The 11,573-nt window shown below is 38.2% G+C and overlaps 1 protein-coding gene across 3 annotated transcripts in view; it reads left to right on the top strand.

Annotated features, from left to right (window-relative positions):
* Positions 1-5,613: 5,613 nt before the first annotated feature.
* The window catches only part of ptpdc1a (protein tyrosine phosphatase domain containing 1a), a 44,886-nt gene continuing 38,926 nt past the window's right edge, over positions 5,614-11,573 (top strand). The window contains exon 1 of one of the 3 annotated variants that reach the window (XM_017439290.3): positions 5,614-5,829. The gene's annotated coding sequence lies outside the window, so the exon portion shown is untranslated. The remainder of the gene's footprint in view (positions 5,830-11,573) is intronic. The other 2 variants (XM_017439289.3, XM_037975509.1) reach the window with 2 other exon arrangements.

The following is an 11,573-nucleotide window of genomic DNA, read 5'->3' as shown; positions in this document are numbered from 1 at the left end:
TACTCATCTGGTAGTCTGACAAGTCTGTCATGGTAATTTGAGTCTTGTCGGACGTCTGGGTGGTTCACAGTAGGTGAAAGGCGTGGGCCGCAGACCTCCCAGCAGAGGCTGGATTCACCGTGAGCACGAAGCGAGCGGGTGGATTTGACTCAGCATCAGGTGTTGACTCAAGCTGTCTGGACCCTCGGGCCTTTCCACAGTGTCTTATAAATTTTCCTATAATAAAATAATAAGTAAACTGTGAGCACTGTTTTGTTTTATAGTCCACTAATACCATGTGTAAGAGAAATGGGTAAATATGAAGTATTTTATTAGATTTAGCTTTAAAGATCAAAAATAAATAAAATATAAGAAATAATGAGTGTTAATGTTTTCCTTTTAGTTCAACACTTCTATAAACCATTCCAGTGGCCAATTTCTCTGATTTAAAATGTTAATGACTTGTTTATAGAATTTTTTTATGTCAGAACCCTCTAGTGGGGTGATTGTGGGTGGTGTTACTGTCCTTGGGTGGTGGTGTCATTGGTGCCACAACCAGCTTTGATGGAACGCTGTAGGACAAAGAGCGAGGTTACGGTGGCAGTGTTTATCAGTGAAAATGGGTACAGAGGACATACCAGAACACGTCGTAGGACTAATGGATATTGAACCATACCAGTACGAACCTGAATTGACAGGGATCTCTTGAATTGAAGACTTTTTGTTAGATGAGGATTCCAATAAACTTGAAGATTGCCATGACCAACATGATGACAAGCCCAATGACCGAGTTAGCAACATGGAATGATGAGAAACAATTTTCCACAGATCTTTGTCATTTGAATGTAGAATTTGGTGATTTTGCTGTGCATTAATCAGAATTTCTGTTACAGTCATGTAAATGAAATTTTGCATTCATAAAGCTGTCGCTCAGCCTCAGACATTGTTTATTTTAACTATGTGTCTTGGCTGGTTTAGCTAATGACAGCCCTGGAGGTGGGACAAATTCATAATCAGGACACATGGATCATCTTCAGTACTTCTGCGCAGAGCCAGGATTGACTGAATCACTCTGCATTCTTCCAACAAAAAGGATTGTTAGGAGAGAGAGAGAGAGAAGCTCGTCTCTCTCCTTACACTACCACCCTAGTGTCCATCAGGTGTCATGGCTGGCTTGATGTCGTCACTCATTTTGTTTCCTTTTTTTATATTTTTGCAAGTTTACTACAACAGACTTTTAGTTTTGTAAACTGTTTTACAGGTTACAGGACAATAAAGCAGCAACCTGCTGAGTCCTGGTAATGTACTATTGAATGTTGAGCTCTGCTTACTAAGAAAAACAAGAAACAATTTAATAAAAAAACTTTGCACCTGCTACATAAACCTCCTAAACCAAGAGTCTGCATATATATATATATATGACACTGAATAACCCATAAAAAGAGTGGTTGTTAATTGCAGGATTAGAATTCTATATAAGACTAACTCAATATTGGTTTGTTGTTTTCTGTTTGTCATTGACTAAAGAAAACAAACACAAGACGGCAGCAGGAGACCTGTCAACTACTGAGCATTTAGTGATGTGATTTAACTTTTTACCAGCAATCTAAACACCTAATATTAGTCCTTCAGCTTTAATATTTACATGTATGTATACATGTAAATAATAAAGATGAAAGACTAATATTCTTGAGAAGAGGGACAAAACAGGTCCTCTGGATGAAGCACAGAATTTGAATAAAATATACACAAAATATAATTTCTTCAAATATCTGGCTAAACTAACCTGGGCCATGTGAGCACAACAAAGTATGTTTTCATGGAGGTTGCTGAATATTTTTTATTTTAAACTATGTAGTAGGAGGATGGTGTCTGTAAAAGCCCTTGTCCTGGAGCAGAACTCAATACATTATCATAGTTTAAAAGAATTAAAAGAATTATAAAATAATATATTATGACAAATAAATAAAAGTATTCAAATAACTAACTTCATAAGTATTAATAAATGTAAATAAAAGTAATTTAATGTATTTTTAAATTCAACTGAAATTGTGTCCTCAGTTTTTGGCAACACCGTCAGACATAAAAAGAATGTAAAAAAAAATCAGGCATTATTGGGGGGCAACAGAAATTCTGAGGACCTCATGACCACTTCCGTTCTCTTTCTTTGCTAGGCAGCTTATACTACTCTTTTGTTTTTTCTTCTTTTTTATTCCTAAGTTTTTTGTCACAACCATAAAGTGTCAACACCATAAGTAACCTTTTTCAAAGTTTTGTTAAATAAATGCTTAATTTTGGTATATTTTAAGGGTTTAAAGGAACTGATGAGCTACAATATGGCCTCCTTCAGAATATCAGCATATAAATGAAGTTAGTATGGCATTTTGTCAACTCCGTCAGATGTCAACTCCATCAGATTTTTTTACTGACGGTGTTGACTCTCTTAGTAATGGTGTTGACAAATGTCACTTAAGTGTGCAGTTAATTAATTTTAATGTATTTTACATAAATGACAGCACTTCACATGCATAAAGTATTTTTTTAAACATGTTTCTGTTTATTTTCAGCAATTTGTATAGTTTAATGGTTTAAATTTAATACAATTTTATTAGTCCTTTAAAATTAATAAGATGTGGTTTATTTTGTAAGGGAATGGTATGCTTATCCCATGACAAACAGTGTACTGATTATAATTGCCTGTATTTCAGGCTAGAATCGCCAGAGAAAAGCTGTCAGTGTAGGAACGCAAGACAAGAAACAGGGAGTATCAGAAAAGAAGGAGAGAAAAAATTAATAGCCAGCCTGAGCTGAAGGAAGAGTTTTTAAGAAAGGAAAGGAAAAGATGGAGACAGAGAGTGGAAGAGGGAAAAATAAAACATATCAATTATCTGGGTCAAAGAGATAAGAGGCGTAAGAGAAGACTTTGGAAGCAAAAACAGAAGGAGTCAAGAGAACGCAGAAAAAGAGCAAAGGAAGGCCAGAAAAGTGTAGATACCCCACCGCAGAGTCCTGTAGATTTAAATTTTGAAGAACCAAGGAGCAGTAGGCAGCGTGCAGCAGGGGAAAGGGAATGGGCATTCAAGACAGATCAAAGAACTAAAAGATAAAATTCACAAGTTATCAAAAGAGAGAAGCACTCTAAAAAAGCGACTTGGTCACAGTGGAAACGCATAGAGGAGCAAACAGAAGTTGGAACTCACTTTCACACCAAACTGCAGGAACACACTGGCACCTTGTCAGAGCTTATGTGTCTCTACCAAGACAAATTAAAAAATGAGACAACCACTCATGTCCATCTTCAGCATGCCATCAAGTTTGGTAAAGGCCTGGTAACAAGCCATTTATTTGATTCAACTGGATTGGACCAGGGTTGCATCTACAACCTGCCTCCGACAAAAGCATGATTGAAATGGTAAAAGCTATATAGACAGATAGAGATCAACATGTTTGTGAGCCACTGTCTTAAACTAGATGTGATTTAAATTCTTAAGTAACAGTAAAATGTTTACAGGGAAATGGTTATAATGTATCCGTAACAATAAGACCTTAACTATTTCATTCACCCTCTTAAAGTAAAAGGTTACAGATTATATATTAATTGACTCAGAAAAAAATCCAAGTCAATATTGATTATTGACTGTGCAGGCGGTGGGCACATTTTAACTGTGCACATAAAAAAAAGAGTGTCAAACTAATGATTCATGTGCAAAGTGTTGCCAGCAGTATATTTAACATACTATGTATGTATAATGAAAGCTTGTCTGATACTGTATAATTCTGTCTTTCTTCAAGTTAGATATTCTTATAAAGGGTTTTAGGACACCGATGTGTGCTACCACTATATTTTCTAAAGGTAGAATACTTAAACAAAGACACTTGATGTAACAGAATACCCTACCTTATTGTTTTTTTAAGGTAGGGTATTGTTATGAAGAGATTAAGTGCATCTATGTGTGCTACTTCTGAATTTCGTAATTGTAGGATATTGTAATAAAGGGTTTTAGTGCATCTATTTGTGCTACCCACTTATATTTAAAAGGTAGGATATTCTGATGAAGGGTTTTAGGACACCAACATGTACTACTGCTGTATTTCGTAAAAGGTAGGAAACTCAAATAAAGGGATTTGGTACAACAAAATGTGCTACCTAAGTATTTTATTAAAGCTAGGTATTCTGATGAAAGGATTAAGTGCATCAACAAATGCTACCGCTATGTTTTATAAAGGTAGATTATTAAAATAAAGGGATTTAATGCAACGGAATGCGCTACCCTGCATACAAGTGGGATATGCCGATTAAGGATTTTAGTACAACATGAACAATACTGCTAAATTTTATAAAGGTAGGATATTCCAATAAAGGGATTAGTGCATACGTCTGCAATAGCTTTTCATTTCTAATGAAGGAAGTGATTTTTTGTGGTTTTAGAAAGGTTTTTGTTGTAGATATAAATTGTTCCAATGCTATGCTAAGCATAACTTTTAAGTTTCCACTTCAAAGAATGTTATCCGATTATGATATTTAACATTAACACAGACCGCTATAGTTTTTGGTTTGCAAACATGACGATTGCAGTTTTTGATGGGTAGCACCGACAGTTAGACATAGCTCTCTAGCTGTGCTATGATAGGCAGGGCCGTAGTTACCATTGAGGACACCGATGTCCAGACCTCAGTATTTTTCTGCTGTGTATATTATAAAAAAAATAATCAAAACAACGCTTTTGAATGGCGTGGTTCTCTGCGTAGCTCCACCAGTTTACTGTACGAGGCGCTGCAACTGTGTGCAGCTGCAGCCAAACTCAATGTCTATGAAGAAGAGCGCAGCTTTGCTACCTTACTGCTAAAATAAAGACCAGAAGAAGAAGAGCACCACTTACAGTGAAACACAACTGAGGTAACTTGCTAAAAATATTCTCCTTCAATTCCACAAAGCTGAAGTTAGTTTCCGATTGCAGCTTCCACTTCGGAAAATAGCTAAAGGGCGATTTCACCTAATTTTCACTACCTTCAGCATCTTTAATCTATTCTAGTTAAAAAACTACAACATCTAGACACTTCAAACCTGAACCAGATTATTCTGCACTAATTGCAGAACATTTAAAACCAAGTGTGTGATCTGTGAAACCTCAATAAAGGGCGACTTTTTTGCATCCAGACCACACTAGAACTGGTCCAGCTCCAAAACTACAACATCTCACTGGTATTTGATAAAAAGGTAAAATCTATGCTAAAATCTTGTGTTCTGAATGTGTTTGTGCAGCGTGAACAATCAACATTCATATAAACTAATTCATGTCTTTTCAGTGACTCGTCATGGTTGTGCCCTGAGTCCTCTGTTGCTTCAGATGATGTTGATCCTCATGGATTTACACACCCACAAATGCATGTCATATACACATTCAGGTCACTTCTTTTAAATAAATGCTTCTATTCAATTAAGTTTTGGTCTTCATTGTAACTGATGTGCAGGGGGATAATGAGTGGTTGACCTCAGTATTTTTTAAAGTCTGGCTACAGCCCTGACGGTAGGTAATTCTGACGAGGTTACACAGATCGTCATTGCAGTGTTTCTCTAGTGCAGTGGTTTACACCATTACCACCGCGATCCGTCAGGATGGAGCGGAACTGTGGCTGTGGTCACGTGATCTCTCCGGACCGTCGTATACAACAACATGTCAGGCTGCTGAGAAGCTAGTTAGCTAGCTGGACTTAGCTAACACCGGATGATGTGGCTGGAAGGAAACACCGCCTTACGGCATGTCAGCGATGAACCAGCGGCTTGGGAAAGATGACGAGAGTATGTCAGACACTGTAAACACTGCCCCGTTCTCCAACGTCAGGAAAACGGTAATTATTAAGGCATTTTCTCCGCACTTTGCTAGCTTGTGTGCAGTTATGGAGGCTAATTAGCTTAAGTCTGCAGCATCAGCACCGGGACTCTCACACACAGAGTAAGAGCAGTATACAACGGTCAGACATATTAACTGAGCTGAGTATGGGACTTTCAGTAACTTTTAAGATATTAAGGGTTGTAAAGCAAGGAGCCCATTGAATGTAAGTGGGCTGAGCGTACTGCTGACTGTTGGGTCCGTAAGGAGGAGGGTTGTATCCACAGGGCTAACAGGAAGCTACAGCTGTCAGGGACAGCACTGTCATCTGTCTGCTCCTGCTCTGGACAGATCACTAGTTTTTAAAGGCAGATTTCATCTTGGACACTCACATCCCTCTGACTGTAGTCATAAAGAACAGTGATAATGTTAAACTACTAACAGGTGAGGATTTGCACACAATCACTGTTCTGTTTAAATCCATGTTTGCATTTCTTAGTGCAGTGGTTCTCCAACGTTTCATGCCTCACCCCCCGACTAAAGAAAGATTTTTATTGCACCTTCAACAAAACTAATACAAAGTTAATCTAGTTTAATTGTAACTGGGGTAAACGTAAAACATATTAATAATCAAAACTAAATTTGCAAAGTTCTTTTCAAAATTATCCTAGTCATTGTTTAAAAAATGTGGCATTGTTTTTGGCACATTTTGTTTCTGGATTGCTATTTGAACTTTTTGCTTCATATTTTCCAGAACAAAGAACAAATAAGAACTGCGCTTTGCGAGAAGGATAAAAACAGACTGCTCCACCAGACTGTGGTTATTCTAAAATAGACACATACTTGTCAACATTTGGGAATGTCAATGTGGGACAACATAGCCGCCAAAGTCACTAGATTTGTCGCTAGTCGCTTTAAAAAATGCTAGAGGGATCTGAAAACTCGCTAAATATAGCGTTAAAGTGGCAAAAAGGCCGTGTGCGTGTGTTTTTTTGCGTGAGAAATACAACGTGTGGCGTGTGAGGGCCAAATGCAGGACTTTTGGCTGTACCGCACAGGGTGATGCGGGACACGGGACGGGGGGGCTAAATGCGGGACTGTCCCACCCAATGCGGGACGGTTGGTAGGCATGTAGACAAAACAAAAAAAGTGCAATCACCTTTTTAGAACAATAAAAATAAAGTTCAAGCTGTGAACAAAAAAACCAACATAGATATATAAAGGGACTCAGTATAAAAGACTGCTGTGAGACTATTTTTTACTGTACTCTTTAAAAAGTACATCTAGTCTCTTCAAAAATCAAAAGAATGAGCAGGTATTTGGCACTAATACTGAATCCATTTATTAATGAGGGATTATGGCATTTAATGACAATGTTATGGCCTTATTGGTTTATTATATGCTGATGCTGTTTCTTAAAGGGATTTTTCTTTTTCATGATAATCATCAAGTATTAGAAGTCAAGTGGCCTTCAACAAGTATTATTATATGTATTAATATTTTATTCCCTGCTGTAGCTGTCAGAGTTTTCAGACAGACAAGCAAAGGCTCAGATCAATCAGTGAGGGCTGCTTTTTTTCTCACCTCCACCGTTCACACTCTGACAGTTTGACCCTGATTTAAAATGACAACTCCTCTGGACAACAACCTTTTTGTCCATCAGAGAGATAAAACTCTTCCCTCTGTGCTTGTCATCACTTTTAATCAGGTCACACACCAGTTGACCAGTGAGTAATGGATCCTCCCTCCACACTGCCCAGCATACAACCTGTCTGCTATGATCCCACACAAAAACTGTGTAAGAAATTGTTCAGTTTGTAATACTTCAGGCCCCAAATTTAGTTAAAATAAAAATAGGAACCCCACCCTCATAATAACCTTGCACATACACACACACAGCAGAGGTTGCTCCCCGCAGTTTAAGGATCACTGTCTTAGTCCAACTTAGAAAAGAGTCCATCCATCCATCCATTTTACCGGCTTTTCCTTCAGGGTCGTGGGGAACTGGTGCCTATCGCCAGCTGGAAAAATGTTCAGTGTGACAAAAAGCAAACAACAACAAAAAACTGATGACGGATGTTAAAACTCTCTTTTTTTTTTACATTCTTTAAGACATTCTATGTTCGTTTTATCAGTCATGTACTGAAATTATTTTAACTTTTTCTTTTTTTTGTTGGTTTGGTGTAGGGCTGAAACGATTCCTCGAACAATTTAAGTACCTTGATAAAGAAAAATCCTCGAGGCAAATTATCTGCCCCGAAGCTTCGTTAAATACATTGTAATAAATAATGTTAAACTATTCAGCGCACTGTGGTCAAGCCGGAAGGTTTTTATGTTACACAATGCTAATACTCCCGCTAACGCCTGGTGCGTATGTGCAAAGTTTGTAGCTATGGAGGGAAACGAAGAATGTTTAAAAGAAGTGCCCCGAAAATGACAAAAACTGTCAAAAGTTTAGGAACATTTTAGGCTAAACAGAAAAGACAACACAGCACAATGCGTCCACTGCAAAGCAGAACTGGCGTTCACAACAGCACATCTTCAAAGTTGCAGCACCTGAAGAGAAAACACCCGCTGTATGCATCAAACCCGTCCGAAGCTGCCAACAGGTATTGTTTATGTTCTCTTTGCAAAATACATTATTCTAAATATATGATAATCTGTCATGTTACAGATGTACAATGGGGGATATTTTTGCTAACGTTAAATCTACCGACTAATCATAGTGCCTATCTGGCAGGGCGTTATGTAACACTGTAAGTTGTGTGGAAAAAAAAACAAACTATGCAGGACTTAAAGCAATTTTGTTAAAGATAAAAGCCCAGCAACAGACTGGCAGCATGAGCTGAAACGCATTTATTTATTGCTGTAATTCCATCCTGACTTTAATGAGATATTTAGGGTGAATATTTCAAGTGTAAAAGTATTTACACGAGTTAGTAGGATTTTTGTTTTCTTCTTGCTACTGCTGTTTATGACATTGAAAACTGGGATTAGCTTTCATTTATTACTACTGTCATATTTGTTTATAGTTAAGCAATCAAGACTAAATAATAATAGTCTTAATAAAAATAGCAATGTATTTTTACCATTTACAATAGCAAGTTAAGTTTGCAGAACTCAATTTACAAACTCAAACTTTTACATTATCTATCTTACTTACTCGATTTCTAACATAAAGATTTTATTCAGTTTTCCAATCCATAAAAATAATCTTACAGCATTAAAATTTTTCTGTGATGATTAAAAATAATTCAGTGACAGAGGGCTTTTAATTAAAGCATCCTCAAACCTCACACATGAATAAAAGCTTAAAATGCATAAATCAAATGCAACTGACATACTAATGTTACTTTGATTGCAGCAGGGTCATTAGAAAGTGTAAATTACCCCTTCACAATATTAAATAATTTTATATTCAATGAAGTGCAATTGAACTATATTTAATAAGGCATAACAATGAAGAAACCATTAATAATTTCATTTTATTTATTTATTTTTTTAGTAAATCGCAGAGTCATCTGATGGACAGGTTCGTACGAAGGGCACCGGGATGTTCAGTTTTGCAAGCAACTGAGTTCTCAAACAGGGTTTTAAATATGATCATCACAGACATGCGACCGCTGTCCATAGTGGAAGATGAAGGGGTCCAGAAGATGATATCCACCTTCATTCCAAATTATGTCCTTCTTTCCAGATCATACTTTATAAAAATAGTGGAGAAAAAGTATGAGGAAATCAAAGACAATTTGAAAAACACCCTAAAACAGACTGACAGCATTGCTCTCACAACAGACATTTGGACAAGTGTTGCCACAGAGGCAAATCTTGGGGTGATGTGCCACTTTCTTGGGGAGGACTGGAAAATGGAGTCCCACAGCCTGACAATAATGCCACTTGAAGAAAGACACACAGCAGCAAACATTGCAGAGTGGCTTGAGGATGTTAAATCAAAGTTTGATGTTCCACCAGAGAAAGTCAAAGCCATCGTCCATGATAATGGTGCCACACCCTGAACTTGGTGGTGCAGAACGCTCTGAAGAGCAATCAGAGTATCTCTAAGTGTGTGGCTGCTGCAAAATGTCCTGTTGAACATTTAAAAAAAAGTGAACTGGCTTGCACAAAACTGAAGGATAAGCAGCAGCAAATGGGTACATTATCACACATGCTCATACAAGATGTAAGTACTTGTTGGAACAGGAATTTCCACATGCTGTCCAGGCTGCTGGAGCAAAGATGGACAATAACTGCAGCATTATCTGACCCAGCATTGACACCAAGAGGAATACACAACCTTGATCTTAAGCCTGAGCAATGGAATGTTATTGAGGAGGTAAGCAAGGCTCTTGAGCCATTTGAAGACGCAACTGTGTTTCTGAGTGGGCAAGACTGCATTACTCTCTCTGCACTTCCACAACTTGTGCAAAGCCTCAAGAAGTCCATACAGACCCAAGTTTTTGAGACTGCACCTGCCCAGTCATACCAAGCTGATATGATGACACAGATCACAACAAGATGGAAAGAACTATTTATGTGTCAGCCTCAATCCCCAAACACTGTCCTACTTACTGCTGCTTTAGATCCCTGATTTAAGGAACTTAAGTTCCTGCCCCCTGATGAAGCCTTTAAGATTCAAAGCATGATACAAACAATGGCACTTGATGTAAAAAAGAAAATCAGACAGACAAATTCAGGTGAAAAGGAGGTTCCCAATGCAGCGCAAGACAAGCCTGTAAAGCATCAGGAGAACACTACCTACCTACTATCAGCAATCTACTTTTTTCTTCTGACTCCAGTACAAGTGATGAAGAGGATGAGGAGCAGCATTTGAACCAAACTGTCCAGAGGGAGGTCTTGATGTACTTTGGAGAGCATGCACTGTCCTGGAGGGAGAGTCCACTGAAATGGTGGAAATCAAATGCAGCACACTATCCAACGCTGTCAAAGCTTGCAAAGTTTTTTCTGTGTACCCCAGTGACATCTACGCCATCAGCAGGAAACATTGCATCGAAGCGCAGGGCAAGCCTCAGTTCAGAGCATGTTGACATGCTCACTTTCCTCCATTGCAACCATAGGCTCCTTTAAAGACTTGAGCTTTAATGGGCTGTTTACTTACATGTTCTTTTTTGTGTATTTGTATTATTCCTAAAATTAGTAGTTTTTGTTTTTGATTACTCGATTAATCGCCAGAATAATCGATAGATTACTGGATTACTAAAATAATCGTTTACAACAGCCCTAGTTTGGTGTTCCGTCTGTAGAAGATAAAAACAGCCTTCAGAGCTTTGTTTACCCTTTAAGGTCGACGCCTGCTCCAGAGCGGGCTCCAGAGTGTGCGTTGACCTTAAAGGGTTAAATACTCTAGCAGGAAAGATCCGCCCTCTCAGAGACTCCGTTTTAATTCATCTCGAAAGTCCAGACTTCAAGCTTTACACCAGTTTTTAAATTATCTCGATAAGTCAAGGAAAACCTGAGTTATGATAAATTATTCAGAAGAAAGAGGCGCAAAAATTTAGGGAAGTTCGGCGGCGCCAAAAAAAAAAAAGAAAAAACGCGAGTGTGGGAGTGAGTTATGTGATTTGTGATATTTAGCGTGTTTGGATTTTATAGTGTTTTGGACACTCTGGTGAAGAGAGGGGCGGAGCTGTCAACTGACCACTACCTGGTGGTGAGTTGGCTCCGTTGGTGGGGGAGGATGCCGGTCAGACCTGGCAGGCCCAAACGTATTGTGAGGGTCTGTTGGGAACGTCTGGCAGAGTCTCC

The sequence above is a fragment of the Kryptolebias marmoratus genome, linkage group LG4 (assembly GCF_001649575.2).
Source record: "Kryptolebias marmoratus isolate JLee-2015 linkage group LG4, ASM164957v2, whole genome shotgun sequence".
In the NCBI taxonomy this organism is placed as follows: domain Eukaryota; kingdom Metazoa; phylum Chordata; class Actinopteri; order Cyprinodontiformes; family Rivulidae; genus Kryptolebias; species Kryptolebias marmoratus.
This window is presented reverse-complemented; position numbering and strand designations above follow the sequence as displayed.